Genomic DNA, 20,635 nt, shown 5'->3' on the forward strand with positions numbered 1-20,635 from the left:
ATTATTGGGCACAAACTTGGTTCAGGATGCCTTGGAGAAGTTTAAGGTGATTCAGGATAGACTTCGCAAGGCCCAGTCCAGATAGAAGAGTTATGCGGACCGGAAGGTTCGCGATATTGCATTCATGGTTGGAGAGCGGGTCTTACTCCGGGTTTCGCCTATGAAAGGAGTTATGAGGTTCGAAAAGAGGGGCAAGCTGAGCCCAAGGTTTATTGGTCCCTTTGAGGTGTTGCGGCGAGTTGGTGAGGTTGCTTATGAGTTTGTCTTACCTCCCAGCCTAGCAGGAGTTCATCCGGTATTTCATGTTTCGATGCTCCGGAGGTATTACGGCGATCCGTCTCACGTGTTGGATTTTAGCTCAGTCCAATTGGACAAGGATCTATCTTATGTTGAGGATCCAGTGGCTATTTTGGACAGGCAGGTTCGAAAGCCGAGGTCAAAGAACATTACATCAGTAAAGGTTCAGTGGCGGGGTCAGCCGGTCGAGGAGGAGATATTCAGAGACCGGGCAGGATATGCACAGCCGTTATCCTCATCTTTTCACTACTTCAGGTATGTCTCTATGCTCGTTCGAGGACGAACGATCGTTTTAAGAGGGGGAGGATGTAACGACCTGGCCGGTCATTTTGAGAGTTAGAGCCCCGATCCCCAATTAACTGCATTCCCCGTATCTTTTTCTGCTTATGTGACTTACCGGGAGGTTCCATTTTGGTTTTTGGAAGTGTTTGGGACACTTAGTCCCTAAATGGAGGTTTAAGCCTTAGGATTTGGACCGTAGTCGGAACTGTTTGAAGACGACTATAGAATAGAGTTCTGTCGATTCTGTTAGCTCCGTTGGGTGATTTTGGGCTTAGGTCGTGTCCATATTGTGTTTTGGAGGTCCGTAGCTCATTTAGGCTTGAAATGGCGAAAGTCGAATTTTTGGAGATTTGGGCCAGTAGTGGAAATTTTGATATTGGGGTCGGAACCCGATTCCGGAAGTTGGAGCAGGTCCAAAATGTTAAATATGACTTGTGTGCAAAATTTTAGGTCATTCGGATGTGGTATGATAGGTTTTGGCATCGGTTGTGAAAATTTGAAGTTTCAAGTTCATTAAGCTTGGAGATTGGGTTTGTGTGTGTAGACTATCCTTGGAAGTGTCTATTCTACCAAACCACGGGACGCAGCCGTAGATCGAGCCTTGGAGGGTGATTTGTGTTTTTAGCATTGTTTGATGTGATTTCAGGGCTCGACTAAGTTCATATGGTGTTTTAGGATTGGTTGGTATGTTTGGTTGAGGTCTCGGGGGCATCGGGTGAGTTTCGGATGCTCAACAGAATAAAATTGGACTTGTGCATATTGTTGAAGATTTCTGGTGCTGGTGTAATCGCACCTGCGGAGTGGTCACCGCAGCTGCGAGCCCGCAGAAGCGGGGCATGGATCGCAGAAGCGACTTGAGGTGAGTGGAGCAGAGTCCGCAGGTGCGAAGATTTTCCCGCACCTGCGATGGTCGCAGAAGCGGAGAGTATGGCGCAGGTGTGAACTTGGGTCCGCAGGTGCGATGTAATTTCCGCACCTGCAACATGCGCAGATGCGGTTAGTGGTCGCAGAAGCGGAGGGAGCTGGAGTAAGTGATTTCTGCAGAAGCGGAGGTTTCACCGCAAATCCGGTTCCGCAGAATCGGGTAATTGGCCGCAGGTGCGGTTTAACTGGCAGAAAAAGACCTAAGTGCGAGGGTTTGAATTCATTTCTTCATTTTTGGACTTGAGAGCTCGTATTTTGGCGATTCCTGGAAAGAGTTTTAGAGGAACTTATTGGGTAATGATTCTTAACTCGTTTTTGGTTGTATTTCATTAACCCATTGTTGATTTCATCATTTAATTAGGGATTTGAGTTGGAAAATTGGGAAAATTTGAGAAAAGTTCTTAGGCCGAATTTTGGGGTTGTGATTGAGATTTTGGTATCGGATTTGAGTAAATTTGGTATGGTTAGACTCGTGAGTGAATGGGCGTTCGTATTTTGTGACTTTTACCCGATTTCGAGACGTGGGCCCGGGGAGGCTTTTGAGCGATTTTTCCAATTTCTTGCTTTAGCTTTGATTTCATTAGCTAGATTAGTTCCTTGTAGTTATATTTATGTTATGTAATTGATGTTGGCTAGATTTGGGCCATTCGGAGTCGGATATTCGTGGAAAGAGCATTGTCACTGATTGATTGAGCTTCGTTCGAGGTAAGTGGCTTGCCTAACCTTGTGTGGGGGAACTCCCCTTAGGATTTGGTACTGTTTGATATATGAGCGCCGTCTATGTGAGGTGACGAGTGAGTACACAGGCTATTTGTTGAAAAACTCCATTTTTATTAAGTAAAATATTTGTTTTCCTTTAACTGAGCTACACTAGCATATGTAATTATCCTGATTAGTTTAGGACAACATGTCTACGTGTCTTACTTACTTATCTAAACTCTGTGCAGCATGCTTAGTGAATTTCCTGCTTCTTCATTGACTTGTATTTAGTCTAAATTTTAGGAATTCTATGTTGTAGTTGAAATTCTATTGTGTGTACTGCATATTTACTTTGGGATTACGGAACGGTATTCCATGAGATCCCCCAGCACTGCATATGCTTTGGGACTACAGAACGGTATTCTGGGAGATCCCCTTGCACATATACATTTGGGACTACGGGGCGGTATCCTGGGAGATCCCCTGTTGTTATCTCTGTGTTTTGAGCTGTTGTCTTTTTAGGATTCTATTCCTGTTAGATTTCCGTATTTATTTTTACTGTGATATCTCATTCTGTCTTATTTCATTATATTTATACCAGTACGGCCTGACCTGATCTCGCCACTACTCGACCGAGGTTAGGCTTAGCACTTATTAGGTACCATTGTGGTGTACTCATGCCCTTTTCTGCACATATTTTTCGTGTGCAGATCCAGGTTCATCTTACCAGCCTCATCACTAGTTGCAATCGTTGCTGCTTATTGGAGACTTCAAGGTACATTTGCCCGTGCCCGCAGATCCTCGGAGTCCCCCCCCCCCTATCCCCCCTATGTTCATTTTTCCTTCTCTCTGTAGAAATGATGTATAGAACAGTTAAGACTTCTTAGTAGCTTGTGACTTGCGGTATTCCGGATTTTGGGAATTGTTTGGTACATTTTAGAGGTGAAAATTGTATATGCCGAGTGGCATTCGGTTGCTTATTAGATATTTGTTATTGTTAGTAGTTAATGTTCATGATTTTATTTTATTTTCGCAAAGTGTTAGGCTTACCTAGTCGTAAAGACTAGGTGCCGTCACGACAAACTCACGGAGGGAGCAATTGGATCGTGACAGTACTAGGGATGGCAACGGGGCGGCAAAACTCACAAAAATTTCAACCTGCTGCCCCGCCTAGTTTTTTTTTTTTTTTTCAACCACCCTGCTCCACCCCACTTAAGTTTTTTTTGTTTTTTTCTAAAACAAACTTGTTTTATATACTCCAGTCATACAAATATATGAGGATGAGTACTTTTATTATGTGATGCCTGATTAGATATTGGAGGATACACAGCACTGAAATGACTTCTACAAAGGCAACTTTAGACCTTTTCCCTACAATTTATATACTATAGAAAATAAAATTAAAATGCTAGATCATGTATTTACAAATGTTGTCATTGTAATGTATATGAGAATAATTGAGTAAATAAATAAAAATTTGAAGAGATTGGCCTCATGTAAAATATTTATGCTTATTTAGCATTTATACCATATAAAACTAACTTAATCATAAATTAAAGTAAATTTACACATTTAATTACGATTAAGTGATAAAAATGGAGTATATGATACTGAAAAAACCTAATGTGATCCGTTTAGGTATCATATTTTGCATATATCACCTTTTTTCACAACATATGTGATAGTTATCACGAAATAATTTGTATTTTGTGTAAAGAACTCACTATCATAATCAATGAAATCGACAAGTTAACACATGTTATAATAAACATATTATTAGTTAATTAGGTATCTAATTTCTTATTCATTTCTTGTTTGCTTAAGTTAATTCTTAGTTATTGGGGTTGTCAAGTTATGTAAGACTAAAAAGGTGAATTATTTTCTAGGGGAAAAATATGTTTTCAATATTAAGATAATATGATTACCATAACTATGCCCAAGGAAGTTGTGATCAGAAAAGATGAAATTCAAAGTTGTCCCGCATTGAACCCGCAACCCGCTCCGCATCAAACAAAACTCATCCCGTCCCATTGGTTTCCTACCTCTGACTCCCAATCCACTTTGGGCCCAATATTTAAGAGGCTGCTGATAAAATTGTACGTGACTGAAATTAATCAGCATTTGAAAAGTAGACAGTTAATAATCTTTAACAAAATTATAGACACTGCTAGTCGCTCTCCCCACTAAATTTAGTGTTTACTTGTTTAACTTTCTTGTTACGTCTCTTCATCTAATTTCCCATCCACGTAGACTACTGAAACTTGCTTTAAATTGTGGGAAAATGGATCAAGATAATTTATTTTTTAAATACAGACTCTATTATATTTAACAATAAATAATAGAAAAAAGGACATCATTAACCCATGATAGTGACTTGAGAGAATATGAGCCACGAAGAGAGCGTAAGGACATCGTATCAAATCTTGTCATAAGTCTGCAAATGGATCATTTTGTTGAAACACTGTACGCTTTTCACGTTCGACCATGTGCCGCGGTTTCCTTTTGGTGGGCCACGCAACAGAGAATTTCGTACACAGCTACCTCGGCTTCTGTAACTAATCAGCTGTAGGAATAATAATGTTTAAATCTAGTATAAAAATTACTTATACAACGTTTAATAAAGATTCTGATAATTATAACTTTCGTATGTTCATTACTGTTAAGGCTTGTAATAGTTTTTCAATTACTATACCGTCTCAACGTCTACGTTCCGTCAAGTATTAAAGGAGATTTCTTGCTAGACGTAGTTAGACTAGAGAACAATCTACCATGACATGATAGTTGAGATGTCTTACTACTAGGTGATATCACTAAGAAGTATATAGTTTAGCATGATTACGAACATCACAAGTCTTCACAAACAACTCCAACTCCATTCATGTTCTTACGATGTTTTTTGGGTGCTAATTAGCCCATTTGTTTATCCTTCTTCTAAATTTTATGTATAATTTATAAATACATCATTATGGGTGTAAAAAAAAAAACAAATACCGGCTAGTATTGAATTATTCTGCTTTGTGATAATTTTTGCAGACCGGTGACTCAAGCCGTGATTGTTGTAAATCTACTTCCGCAAGAAAAAAAACACGCAAGTCTCCTAAAACTAATATTTACGATTAAATACTACAGAATTAATAAACAATTACTAGGATATAAAATCATACTAGTCACTAGTCAAGACTCTAAGACCTAGTCCTAGAATTCAAGTGCCCAATGACGTTCAATAAAGTTTTTTTTGCAATAAAGTTCGACCGCAGATAGGGTTTGGGCATAGTCTGGCCAAAGTTTGGGCAACTCTGCAATCCAAATCGAAATTCGAATTGTTTGAATTTTTGGTTTGGATTTTCAGATTATGGGTTGGATATTTAATTTTTAAAATTTTTGGATTTTGGATTGGATACGAGATTTGGTACTTCATATTTTTGGATATTCGAAAATCTAATTTTTTTATATTTTATTATATTTAGTCTATTATTCATATGCCAATAATAACAAGTCCAATATCCTAACCATTAGACATAATCTCCTATATTGAATATTAATTACTAAGTTACTGTCGGAGTATTTTTTTATTTCAATGTGATTTTACAATTGCTACTTTTTATCGGCCTTACTAATGTTATTGTTGTATTTCTTTGATGATGATTTTATTACTTGAATTCTTTATTTGTATGATTGCAGTGAAAATTGAGAGCTTTTTATGTAATTTAACATGAATACTTCATTTGGATGTTCATTATGGTAGAAAGAAGAAACATTTTAACTTATTAGCTCAAAATCGAAAATCGAAAATATTCAAACCGAATAATCCAAATACAAACTTAAAAAATCAGATTCAATCTAAATTTATTAAAATTGAATTTGGATTATTATTTTTTTAATCCGAAAACTAAAAATCCAAACTGAAATTTTCGAATTCGAATGGACGAATGCCCACCCCGGCTGCCGAGGAAGTCCGTAAGCCAGTCCCCACGAGAATTAAGGCTACACTGTTAAGAAACAGTAAGCATTGTTGGTCCATAATTGTAGACAGACAGGACATGGCAATATTCAATGATTTCCCATGATGTAAGCACACTTGCAGTCCCATGTAGTAGAGAATTTCATGTCTTTTCCGTTCTTTATTTGGCTTCAATTGTCATGATCGGCTCTCTTTGTCTGCTGCGTGTATCACACCAAGACCTTCCAAGAAAGTGGATTAGAATGGGTGAGGATTACAAGACTTGCATATATTGGGTGATTGTCCATTTGTGCCTATTTTACCTTTTTTTTTATAATGAAATTTTTTGTAACTATCTCATAATTTTTTTCATAGTTTATGTTTTCATTAACATATTAATTCATGTTTAGATTACGATTTTGAATGGTCCAATTAGTCTACTATGGAATTATAGGCCATTGATGTCTGGTAACTCAAATTAATTTCAAATAAAATTAGGTTTATTTTCATTATTTCTTATTAGCATTACTTGTTTTAAAGTTTTCGTTATCGTTATTGTTGGTAACACCATATTATAGCATTACTTGTTTTATTGGTTTTCAATATCATTATTGTCAGTGACACTATATTTTAGCATAATGCCATCTCATATCACTTTATTTTCTTGGAAAGTACCAATAATTATCTTATTACGATAGAAGAAATATTTGGTAGCACTAGTTACAAGTTTTGCGTTGTGGAAATCTTACCGAAAAACCGAATCGATATGAAAAAATCAAGATCGAAAAGGGGCTTTTATTGGTCCAATTTGGTATAAATTTAAAAACTCGACATAATTTGTTCGGTTCGATAAATGAGAAATTCGAACTAACCTAACCTACGTAACATTACTTATGATGATGAGTGATTAGAATTTTTTACTTTTTCTTCCAAAGTCTTCCATATGGTTAAAGCACTGAATAAAACGTGATGTTCGACCATATTGTCAATTAAAAGTTGGGAAAATATTCAAATTTCTCCTCATAGTATTTGAAATTGCTTAATTTTGTGTCCCTTGGTATTTTTAACACTTATATTTTTATCATTAATAAATCATTTCGTATTTGCCCTTATCGCCAATGAAAAATCCAACATTAAATAGATGAATTTAACATGTACAAATTCTAAGAGAAAGAAAGTCCAAATTTACTATTCACTTTTGACTATTATTTGGAATTAAGTTAGTTTTAACTGTATATATTGTTTACCTGCAAAATGATACAGTTGAATTTGTTACGTAGTTTATAGACAAGCAAACTGATTTGATCCAAAAATGACAAATAAACACGATTAAAAATAAGACTGGGCGGTTAAAATCGAAGGAAATGACAAGCTTGGCTCAGAAAGCGATGCCTCCAAGGATAGAAATAAGAACAATGTAAAAGAGCTAACAAAGTTATTTGATTAAGCTTGAGAATGAAATATATTGTATGTTTTGCCAAGAAATTCCTGTGTTACAATGGTTATTCAGCCTACTATTTATATTTATACATAAGGAAACAAGAACCTACGATCAAGCCCCTCTTAAATTACAATAAAGGGGCCATTGATGAATATATAACGGCAGGCCATGAATGGAAATATTCTCTGCAACGGTTGCCCATTTAATGCCACGGAATATTCTTCATTGAATGCTATCCGATGGCAAATATTCGATCTTCTCACATTGATCATGCTCCCTTCGGGGTCTATCCGATGCCAGCTGCAGTTGTTGTTCCCGCTACAGGTTGTTACTTGATTTACTTTCTACTTGTCTTCGGTTTCACGTGTCACGCTACTATTCGTTCATTTAATATAAATCAATTTTATCCTATACAGATAGTCCCCCTACTTTTCAGTGGCATATCTTTGTGTCACCGGAAAGTTGGTGAAGATCCCTTTCTTGGCGTGAAATCTTCTGAAAACCTTATCTGAACAATTTCTGACACTTAAAAGGACGCATTTCTTCTCGCATTTAATATTCCAAACACGTGTTGCCCCACGATTTAACAATATTTTTTCCGATTCTCGAGGTAATCATGACCACAATATTTGTCATCTATATCTTTACTTATACTCATCATTTTACCTCTTTCACTTTCAAAAACTTCATAAGTTCATCATTTTCTTTGCATTTAACTTCCTTCTGCTTTTATCTTTTTCTGACTTTCTTCAAAAAACTTCATTACCTTTTTACTACCATGGCTTCTTTTACTGAATCTTTCGAAAACTCTAGTCTTCTCTTCGGCGGAGGCCCGAAGAGAAACAAAGACAAAGAGGTTGATGTTGACGCTGATCCTCCCATGGTAAGCACCATTATATTCAAACACCTGAGCATCGTCAACGACTTCCAAGAGAAGTTCCTCTATGTGTCTTCACGGACTTGGACCGTTAGCATGTACCCCTCCTCTATTCGCCCTTCAAGTATTCCTATTGTAAAGGAGGACTGCAACTTCCCAAACCTTTACATCCTTGCTCCGGATTTGATTAAGCGGGTTACTTTCACCAAGGAAGGTTTTACGTCTGTCTATATGTATCCTTCACCTTGGGTCCGTTATTTTTTAGCGGAGGGCTCGACCTCGTGATCTTGGAGTCTTGCCACCAATACGAAGTCTGCTTGGCGCAAGTAGGCCTTCCTATATGGCGAACGGTGCTACCACGCCCTTCTCACCAGCGTAGACTGTTGATACCTAATTTTTCTCTCATATATTTTAAAATGTGCATACATACTTCCAAAATATTGTACATGCATTTGCAAACATGCACAAGTATTTTTATAATTTTTCTACTATTTTTAAAGGCCCTAAATTCATTTATTTCTGCATTTTTTTTAATCACATAAATGTTCAAAACTATCCCTCATATTATTTTATGATGATTTAATCACCTAAATTCATCATTTATGTTCATATGAGTGTTCAAATATTTTAATTGCATTTTTTATAATTACATTTGCATTTTTTAAGACTTTAATTGCATATTTTACAAAAATAGCCCCTACATATGCATAACTACGTTATCTATACAAAAAATTGCTTTTTATATTTTTATAATATTAAGAAACTATTTTAAATCACCTTCGTGTATGAAAATCATTTTTATCATTTAATTAGCTATTTTTAAATTATTTTATTTAGTAAAAATGGGTATTTAACAAATAGCCCCTAATTTATACCCAAAATCGGACCCCCCAATCCAATTCAATGAAAAACCAGGCCCAAATCTACCCAGCCCAAACCCTAAAGACTTTTACCCGGCCCTAAACCCCTCTAATCTTGGCCATTGATCACAGAGATCAACGGCCACCATTCATTCTTTCCTTTTTTATTCCAAATGACCCCAAACCCTAATCATTCTTCACACACCAGTCGCCCTTGAATCCCCTCTTCTCCGGTTCTGTCTGAGACCAACCCTAACCCCAATCGCCGCCACCTAAGCCTATCCCTAATCCTTTTGATTCTTACATGTTCCATGGGATTCCATGGTTGTTTCAGACCTCTACTGGTCTCCTACTTCTTCTGGTTGTTCGATTTTGCTATCTCATGAAAGAGATCTAGCCTAGATCTTGTTCGAGACTCTTTAAGAGTCTTCCTATGGTCACCTCCGTTTGTGAGTGTTATTATCTTGAGTTTTATGGTTCGAATCTTTAGTTCAAAACCAGATTCTCTTTACCCCGCCCCTTTTCCTCAAAACCCTAATCTTTTAGACATGAATCTGTCCAGATCTTTGTAGATCTGGAGTGATTCTGAGTTTGTCAGTGATTTTTCTTTAAAGATCTCTTGTTTCTTTACTGTTTATCGACTCTAACTGTTTTTCAAAATGAGGGTTCCACTTCGTCCGTTTTTGCAAAAGGCTATTCTGAAATTCCTTATGTGTTTTGATTAATCTTTCTTTAATGATTGTGTTCCAGTCTTAGTTATTTGATTGTTCGTTGTTCACTTTAATATTTTGCCCGTTATTTTTTTGAATAGTTGACTGACTGACTCAACCGTCTAATATTTCATGTTTTGCTGAGATGATTTACCGTATTTTTCCTGCTTTCCCTAATTCTAAGATTCTTAATCGACATTCCTGCCTATTAAGCTTAAATTAGGGGGTGTTTGACCCCATATTGGTCTCTAATTACTTATGTTACCTTATTTGTGTGGTTAATTGCTTGATTTATGGTGTTCTGACCCTAATTGGCTGTCAGACTCACTTCTTGCCTTATTTGAAACTCAATCCGAGTTATTTTTGGGTATAACTCCCTGACTTTCTGCCCTGTCAAGCTTGATTGATTATTTGATTGATTTCCTTGTCTTATTTGCAATGTTGAACCACCTTGCCTTATTTACTTTACACTACTCAACTCCTACAAATACATGACTCTATTCAAACACACACACACACACAGTCCTAAGGAAAAACACCTCTAAAAACTCTTGCTCTCTACTACTATTTGTCTATTGCATTGTCTAGCCGGCTGAAAGTTAAGGCTAGATCTTGTATCCTATTTACCTCACTCTCCTACTGCAAATTCCTAACTGGTACGTCTCACTTTATTATTATTCAGACATCTGTATGACTTAGTTTATTTACTTCCTGCTCAACATGATCACTTGCATGTTACTAAATCAGTATGCTTCTTATTCTCAACATGCCTACTTTCATGTCATTGAATTAGTATGTTTCCCTGATATTAGCATGCCTGCTCTTAACTAAGACCTATGTGGGTTTTCCCTGCCTTTAGTATGTCTACATTGTCTGTTTCCAAGACTTGTGTGTTTTCCTGTTCCTAGCATGTCTACTTTAATGTTGTTTGAATCAGTATGTTTCCTTGGTATTAGTATGCCTATTTCTGAGACTTATGTGCTATATGTTAATGCGTTAATCAGCATGCTTACTTACATATGTTTAAACCTAGAGGGTCTTGTTTTCAGCATGTCAACCTGCCTATTTCTATTCACTAGACGTATGTGTTGTCCTGCTTACAACATATCTATGTGTCTTCCCCTATGTCATTAGACCTATGATTGATGTCCTGTTATAGATGTTCATCCCTAATAAACCCATGATTAAATCATGGTATCTATGCCCTCAACTTGCTTGCCTTTATGTGTGACTGTTTGATCCAACATACTACCTATGATTGGTACAAGGCTGTATGTTCACCTAGTATTAGTTAATGGACCAAGACCATAAGAAATTTTTGTTGAACCAATGGATCTTGTCTATTGTTGATTGAGTTCAAGGCTGAAAATCTTTCTGCTGACTCTGGGCAATGTAAATTCTTGCTTTGTGACTATGTCGTTGTTCTTAGAATGCTTTTGATTGTTGTTTTTAGTCCTGATCCTTAAATGTTTCCACTTCTAAGTTGTTTTCCCTCTGGAACCTCTAAACTATTTTACTCCTAAATTATTTTCCTTAAACTGCCACTACTCTTTTAAAGCACTCTCACTCTTATTCTTAGAATACCTAGGATCCTGCCCCTCCAGTGTGAGCACTGCTTAGGAGTCCAAGAAACTCCTTTGAACTCTGACACACTGGGGCTGGCCATTCCACACGGCACAAATCTGTTGCTCTTTAAGGAGGATCTTGGTGTGAGCATTGCCCGGGGTCCCTGAGCCCTTGGGAACTTTGACACATTAGGATACCCTCTCTCGAACACTATGGGATATGGTACTTTGGACTGTCTGAAGGCCTGGTTTTTTTTCCAGGTTTACTTGGGCCTATCCAGGCTCCCTATAGTATAGTATCATTTATTTCTGTAATTCATTTATGATTGGTTTGTAATAATAATTTCCTTGTAAACAGATATTGGGATATTAGTAAAACTGGGAGGGATTCTTATATATATTTGTTGGAAACGGGTAGATACCATGCCTATAGGGTCTAATCAGTTCCTACACTTAGAAACCATGCCTATAAGTTATTGTGACATTTGTCTGATTATGTACATTTAGATATTATGCCTATAGGTGCTAAAATCAATCCTGCATTTTAGATACCATGCCTATAAGTTTTAAATCAATTTCTGCACTTAGAATTCATGCTGATAGGATTTCAGCATATTTAGCACTTAGAAACCATGCCTATAGGGTTTTAAATCAATCTTGCATTCTAGACACCATGCTTGTAAATTTAAAATCAGCCTTTGCATGCTAACAAGGTTTAAATCAGTTTTCTGCAAGCAAATAAGGTTTTAAGACTAATTGCTGCTCTTAGAGGCCATGCCTATAAGATTTTAAAACTAATTTCTGCATTTAGCTACCATTGTCTATAAGATTAAAATCAGTCTCTACACCTAGACAACATGTCTATAGGATCTAATGAACCAAACTGCTTGCTTAAAATTGTTTACTGGTTTATTGTACTTCTGATTAATGACTAGATACCATGTTCATAGGACATCACTGATACACGCCTAGGCAATCCTGTAGGGCGACTAAAATCCTGCAAACTGTAAAATTGTGCTTTTGTCATTTGTGAATTGTCCAAATTCAGCAAGCCCCAAAAATCAGTAGGCAAACTGATTAGGTCTCTATTGTTTCGCTTTAACACAATGCTGCATATATTCTATTTGCCATGCTCACCTAGATATCCTGCTCTAGGACCCTTTGAAATATCTGAAATCTTGCTGTTTGAGACGTGCTATTGTCTGCTTGTGTGAGGAGGTAAAGTGAGCCTTTAATTGCCCCTTTATGTGAATGTCCTATTTGTTTTTGCTTGTCGCTTAGATTTTCTCCTTTTAAACACCTTAGGAGAGTCTAGAATTGCCTTAATTAGAGGTCCTAAACACCTCCAGGGCCATAAGAAAGGGACGGGTAATGCACACATAGAGTACGTTTAATTAGAATCGCTTACGTAACCACTAAGGGGAAGGTAATTGGGTAGTAAAGGATATGATGACCTGTGTGCTAATGCTATGTGTAGCTCCCTAACTTGGGGAGGATTACCAAGCATTGTACAGAAGTGATCCTGTAGGCTAAAAAACCTAGGACCTCTCTTTACTCCTTGTTTTAAACATAATATCAATTTATCTAATTTGCTTTATCTGTTTATAAGATTAATTCGAATAATTTGAGTTCGGCCGGGACCCACCGCTGTGGACCGCGAGGGGTGCCTAACACCTTCCCCTCAAGGTTATTTTGAGCCCTTACCCAATCTCTGGTAATGCAAATCGGTTTCATAAGTTACTTGCTTTAGGTGCCCTAACGCACCTTAAATCCGTTAGGTGGCGACTCTTCAAATTCCATACCCAATTCCCAAAAAGAAATGAGTTGTTCCCTATGAATGCGAAACCCGGAGTCCGCGAGGAAGAAGGGGGCGCGACATGGAAAATGACAGTGATCGTGGATGGATAGAGCAAATTGTCATCATTACTACCAGGGATATCATCCCGGCCAAAACTCCATCTTTTCCTGAATCATGGAATCGTTCACGTAAGTTTGTAATTTATTCATCTCTTTCCTTCGCCGTCATTGTTGACCCCTTTGTTTCCATTGTTTCAGCTATTCGATGGATACCACCAAGGGTTCAAATCCTGGAGCAATGGTTTAAAAGATTCTGTATATGATAACACAAGAAACCCATTGGTGGAAGGAGATGGCCCCTAAATATGGGTGGAAGGCCAAGAACCATGGTAAACTGAGTCCTTCTCCCTTTTGCCTCTGTATGAACATAAGTTGTGCTAACTATATCTTTTGCTTGATTCAGGACTCCCGCAAGGCTCTATCACCTACCTCGAGGTTGATGTTTTGGCTGATCCCGCGGAGGCCGCGAGATTGCTACAAAGTGCTCTTGCTCGAAGCGGTGCTCCCGGATCTGCGGTGCTTCCTCTAAGAGTCCCCAGCCAGAGAACAAGCAGCCAAAAAGTAGTGCTCTTCCTCGGCTGGGGATAAGAATAAGAAAATAAAGAATTCCACAATCGAGCCGACAATGGTTACTATGACCATTGAAGACGAATGAGAAGATAGTGATGAAGAGGCTTCCCTTTAAAGGAGAAAATGATCTTCATCAGCTCAACCAGATGCTCAGTCAGGAGAGCTTCAAAACCCGACTGTATAAAAGGTCCAAGCGTTTTGGGGCGAGATGCCTATGAGAGATAATGCCAATTCTCGTTGTCTTGTCCCTGTTGCTGTTTCTGGTCCAAGGAGCTCGGATCCCGGGACTCTTCTGCCTTCGGACAGGGAGCAACCAATAATCACCGTTGCTCCTGTTGCAGCTGCTTCTCAACCTACAGTGCCAATAACTTCACGCCCCTCTACACCAGCTCTACCTTCGCCACCAGCATCTGTTGCATCTCCTCCATCGTCCATAGATACTCGAGAGGAGGTTATTTCTCCTCCCCAGTCTCCCGACCACGAAAATGTGGGGCACAATTATTCACCCCCTTCTCCAGATCCCCGAGGGAGAAGGAGTGCCACTCTTTCGATTTCGAAGGGGTGCCATATGTTCCCCAGGCCGATGGAGCTCTCATACTACCTGAAGCCACTAGCTTCAGAGAAGGATAAGAAGAAAATACATTCCCTTTCAGGGGAGTGTCTGTTGAATAATGCAATGCATAATGCGGCAGCGGTATCATACCTATTTTCTGATAGCTTGTTTTCTACTTATCTGTTGTAACGGTGTTTCTAACCTCGATATACTTTTTATAGGCCAACTTCCTTGCTTTCGAGGGCCTTCAAAGATTGATTCTTGATAAAGAAGGACTTGTCTCCGAACGGGATCAACTGTTGGCTGAAAGGAATCAACTTGTTACGCGTCTCCCAGTGCTGGAGGCAAAAGCTGCTGAAGCGGGCGAGCTTGAGGTCCGGTTGCAACAAAGTGAGCAAGAAGTGATGGCCCACAGCCAAGAAGCCATTCAGTTACATGCACAACTCCAAGATGCTAAGGCTAAGTGGGTTGAGATTCAAGATGTTGTGCTTGCTGCCGCCTAACGCGAGTCTGCCTCCGTTGAACAAGTAAATAACTTGGAGGCAGACTTGAGCTCCAAAACTAGGAGGCTAATGCCACCGAGGAGAAGAGGTCTAGGATGGAGGAGAGATTCAAGAAGATCATGGAGCAAAATCAGCTTCACCTTCTACAATCCGTGATCTTGATTCTAGCCTTGTTGCCATGAGATCTGAGAGGGATGGCCTTCAAGTCGAGGTTGACAGGCTTAAAACAAAGCTCCAACAACAAGGGGACTCCTTCGTAGTTGAAAAGAAGTACGCTATGTATCATATGAGGAGAAAAACCTTGGAGGACGCCAAAGCGGGCATCGTTGATATTGATGATTGCATCGCCAAGGCCTGATCATTGGAGTTAACCGCTCGAGAACGTCTCCCTGCTCAGCTCGACGCAACTGAATCTTCGAGCACTGGCCTTGAGTATTTAGGAATCGAGGAGGAACTCGAAGAGAATGATGATGAAGGCCTAGGTCCCGAACCGGTGGCTGATCCGCCCACTTCCCCCGTAGGGCGTAGATGCCCTCCCCCCCCCCCCCCAAGTTCTGGAGGTGATTGTGTTTAGATTTTTTCTTCTTTTCTTTTGCTGTTTTCCTTTGTAATTTTGTATTTATGTCGTTTGGCATTTCGATAAATGATGAAGACTTTTGCTTAAGTATTGCGCAAAGTTTATTCTTTTTGCGTCAAGTTGGATTAGGCTTCAAGTGTATTTTTGTCGGATAGTTTCTTGCTCCATACATAAACTCTTCCGGAATCAACCCTTTACTATGAAGGTTTCATAAGAAAGGGCCCTCTTATGTTTACGGTGCTCTTGAAAAGGACGTCTCTTGTTCATTCCGGCACAAACGTTTGAAGTTTTTTGTTAACTTTCAAATGATAAAATTAATTTATCGTTTGGACAAGAAACAAGATAAAAATAAATGGAGTTTATTTTATTCCTTTTATCTTTAAAAGTATATAAGCATTGATTGCTAAAAAAAGAAATTTCCAATACATGTGGCTAATTCATATAATTTATTTCTACGGGGCTAGCCATGCAGTCTTCGATCTCGATGAGATATTTTGTTCTCGGGTCTTGTAGTCTCGGTTTTTGTGGTATCCTTGCTTCCGTATCCAATACTATTCCCCACCCTAGTGTTCGAATGTGAAGTATTCGAATTGAAACACTAGAAGTCTTGCTTCGTTGGTGGAAACAACTCGTGAACGGTTGAATAGTCTTTGGTTCGATGGCAAGTTTTGCTTCCTTTCGGGAACTTGCCATCGAGCCAAAGACTATTTAACCATCCCATAGTGGGTATGATTTTAATGCCTTGTCATTTAAAAGTCTTAACTTTGCCGATGACACTCCCTTCATAGTATGCTTTTTGTTACTTTCTCGTTAAAAACCTTGCTAGAAAAACCCGATTGGAAAAAAAACTGGTCGAAGGGAAAAAGAGTGCAGCACATACTTTCACTATAGATAGGATTTATCAGCAATAGTATCTTTTGAGCTGAGCCATGTTCTAATTGTTGGGCAATTTGATTTCATATTTTCAGCTCGTACGACCCTTTGTCGGTGATAGCTGAGAACCGGTAGGGGCCTTCCCACGTTGGACCTATCTTCCCAATGTTGATTTCTCGAGTGTTCTAAGTCACCTTTCTCAAAACCAAGTCTCCTTCTTTGAACTAACGGAGATTGGCCCTCCGATGATAGTATCTTTACATCCTTTGTTTCTGAGCCACCATCCTCACGTGTGCCAAGTCTCTGCATTCATCGAGCAATTCCAGCCTCACCAGCAATGCCTCATTATTTGGTTCTTCATTTGCTCGGGAAAACCGTAAGGTTGGTTCCCCTACTTCTGTCGGGATAATAGCTTTCGTACCTGTAAGCATTTAAATTTTATCGAATTTAAATCGATAAAATAATGCGGACTATGTTTTAAATATATTAGTCCAAATAAATTTATTGGGCTAATATAATTGGATTATTTATATAAGTCCAACATATATGGATTAAATAAATAAGGCTTAATCCATTGGGCTTGTCCATTTAGCTGGGCTACACATAATGAGCCCACTTCATTAGGCCCACGATGTCATCTTCCTAGAGGCCTAGTTTGGTGCCACGTGTCAAATGACGTGGCGCGCTAAGTCAAACGAAAGAGCCAATATGATCATGGCACGTGTCAAAATGACAAGGCATGTCAAGTCACATTAGAAGGCCAATGAAACCACGCCACGTTTGCAAGTGACATGTTCTGGCCAATCAAATGCGGCCTTGTCACTCTTCAATTTGATTGGTCGGAAAGAGTTTTTTCTTATCACAACTCCTCCCTTCCACAACTATAAATAGGGGCCTTCATACCTCAGAAAGGACACCAGAAGTTATAACAAGAAGCAAGAGAGAGCTCGTGGATCAAACGCCGCAAATTTCTCTACAAGTTTCAGGCTTCAAGCAACCAAGTTCAAGTTCAAGAAATCAAGTTCAAGTTCAAGAACGAAGAACAACTCAAGTTCAAGCTCAAGAACGAAGAACAATTCAAATATTCAAGATCAAGAACGAAGTCAAATCAAATACATGGCGTTCAAGATCAAGGCTACTTGTTCGTGATAAAATTCGTGGCAACAATCAAAGTGTTCGCAACGGATAAATCAAATTAAAATTCAAGATCAAGCTCAAAGGCCTTTGGATTTATTTACAATTGGAAAAGTAGAATTAGAGGATTCATAGAGATTATAACACTCAAATATTCAAAATAAAATACTACGATTGTTGTAATATTTTCGGTCTTGATTTTATTTTATCGATGCAAATTTATTGTCTACAGTACCGTATACGAGAGAGAAAGGTATATCTCTCATGCTTGATTTTGTCATCGTCCGGTACGTCCATTACACGCCCGGTAACTCTTCGGGCCACTTGCCTTTATCAGCTTCTAACCTCTTTTTGAGGTTTGGGATAATAACCTTATTGGTTGACTCCACCTGTCCATTAGCGCTTGGATGTAATCCTTTTGATTTTCAAGTCTTCAAGAAATTTTATGACATTGGAGCCTATGAACTGTGGTCCGTTGTGCAGGCAATTTCCTTCGTATACCGAATCGGCGGATTATGTTTTCCCATAGGAAGTCAACCACTTCGCACTCACCGGTCTTTTGGTAAGGACATGCTTCAACTAATTTAGTGAAGTAATCGGTTAAAATTAAAAGAAATCTAACCTTTCCGGGACCTAGTGAAACGAACCAACTATATCCATGCCCCATTTCATGAATGGCCATGGGGACAGTACCAAATCTAAGAGTTCCGCCGGTTGGTGCAACAACTGTGCATAGCGCTGGCACTTGTCATCTGAACGAACTTTTTTGCGTCCTGTTCCATCCGGGGCTAGTAGTATCTTGCCCTACCAACTTTAGTACCAAAGAATCTGCACCAGAATAGTTCTCGCAAATTCCTTCATGGACCTCTCTCATCACGTAGTCCACCTCTGAGGCTCTTAAACATCGGGCCAACGGGCCTTGGTATGATATCCTATATAATTGCCCACCCATGAGGCAGTAGCGAGCCGCTTTGGCGCATAGTGCCCGGGATGCCTTCGGGTCTTCGGGCAACTTGCCATGCGAAAGATATTCGATGAACTCATTCCTCCAGTCCCAGACTAGGTTGGTTATAGTTACTTCACAATAGCCGTCCACATCGAATGCAGAAGTTGAACAATAGTACCAGAGTCAGAGCCTTTCATCTCCGTAGACGACCCCAAATTAGCCAACACATCTGCTTCCATTTTCTCTTCTCTCGAAATGTGTGTAATCAACCATTCCCTGAATCGTGCAAGTAATGCCTGAACAATATTCACATACTGCTGCATGCGTTCCTCCTTTGTGTCGAAAATCCTGTACACTTGGTTTACTACCAACTAGGAATCACATTTGATCTCTATGACCTCGAAGTCAAGTCCCCGGGCCAGTTTGAGTCCTGCAACCAAAGCCTTATACTCGGCTTCATTGATAGTTAACGGAATAGTTTTAATGGCCTGCCTCAGGGTTTCCCCCGAGGGCATGATTAGAACCACCCGGAGCCCGGATCCTTTCACATTGGATGCTCCGTCCTTGAACAAGGTCCAAACTCCTGATGTTATTTTCGAAACTAGCACCGCTTATTTAGTAGCCAGTGCAAATAACCCGGGACTGAAATTGGCCACAAATTAGGCCAAAACTTGTGATTTGATCGCAGTCCTAGGATTGTATTTAATATCAAATTCATTAATTTTGACTGCCCATTTGGCCAACCGGCCTGACAACGCCTGCTTTAATTCCGTCAAGACCTGATCCTGTCTTGAGAGGTGAATCATGATGGCCTTTTGTTGCTCTCTTAGGATCCTTACTGTTTCCGCAGTGTGTTCATCTCTCGCGTCATCGGGAGTTGGCTCCCATTCATGTCGGCGGTACTGTCCTCCACGGATCGGAGTTGCCTCATCCCCCTCATTGCGGGTGTCCCTGATTGAATCCTCATGTTGAGGTAGATTTTCATGCCCCTTAAGTTGTGTGCGATGTTGACATCATTAGCTGCCATTCTCGATTTTTTGCTAAGGAACAAAGAATCAAACAAGTTAGTAATAAATGTATGGATCAACTCAATTATGCAACTGTCTAAGCCCCACGGTGGGCGCTAAACTGTTTGCCCGCAAAATGGTATAGTTAAATTTGTTACGTGATTTATAGATAAACGAATTGATTTGATCCAAAAATTACAAATAAACACGACTAAAAATAAGATTGAGCGGTCAAAATCGAAGGAAATGATAAGATTGGCTCCGAAAGTGATGCCTCAGAGGATAGAAATAAGAACAATGTAAAAGAGCGAATAAAGTTATTTGATTAAGCTTGAGAATGAAATATATCGTAAGTTTTGCCAAGAAATTTATGTGTTACAATGGCTGTTCAGCTAACTATTTATAGCTATACCCAGGGAAACAAGATCATAAGATCAAGCCCCTCTTAAGTGACAATAAATGGGCCATTGATGAATATGTAACGACAGGTCATGAATGCAAATATTCTCTGCAACAGCTATCCCATTTAATGCTAAGGAATATTCTTCATTGAATGTTATCCGATGACAAACATTCGATCTGCTATCGTTGATAATGCTCCCTTCGGGGTCTATCCGATGCCAACTACAGCTGTTGTTCTCGGTATGGGTTGTTATTTGATTTATTTTTGACCTATCTTCGATTCCACGTGTCACGCTACTATTCGATCATTTACTATAAACTAATTTTACCCTATAGATATATTCAATACAGAAGTGGCAATCAATTGGACCTTTGATTAATTTATATATCTTGATTGACTTCTCGTATTGGAGCTCTCTTATGGATCAAGGACAAAACCAAGAGTTTTTTTAGAGGCATAAGTAATGTTATACCAAATCAAATGTATTATGCTTATAGAAGATTTTGTGCATACATCATATTCGGATAGACTATACGTGCTGGAGCATCGAAAAAGTTACTAATTCAGAAGTGGTGTTTACATCAAGTTTGGAAATTTAAAACATAAAACACATGTCT

Source organism: Nicotiana attenuata, chromosome 6, assembly GCF_001879085.1.
Source record: "Nicotiana attenuata strain UT chromosome 6, NIATTr2, whole genome shotgun sequence".
In the NCBI taxonomy this organism is placed as follows: Eukaryota; Viridiplantae; Streptophyta; class Magnoliopsida; order Solanales; family Solanaceae; genus Nicotiana; species Nicotiana attenuata.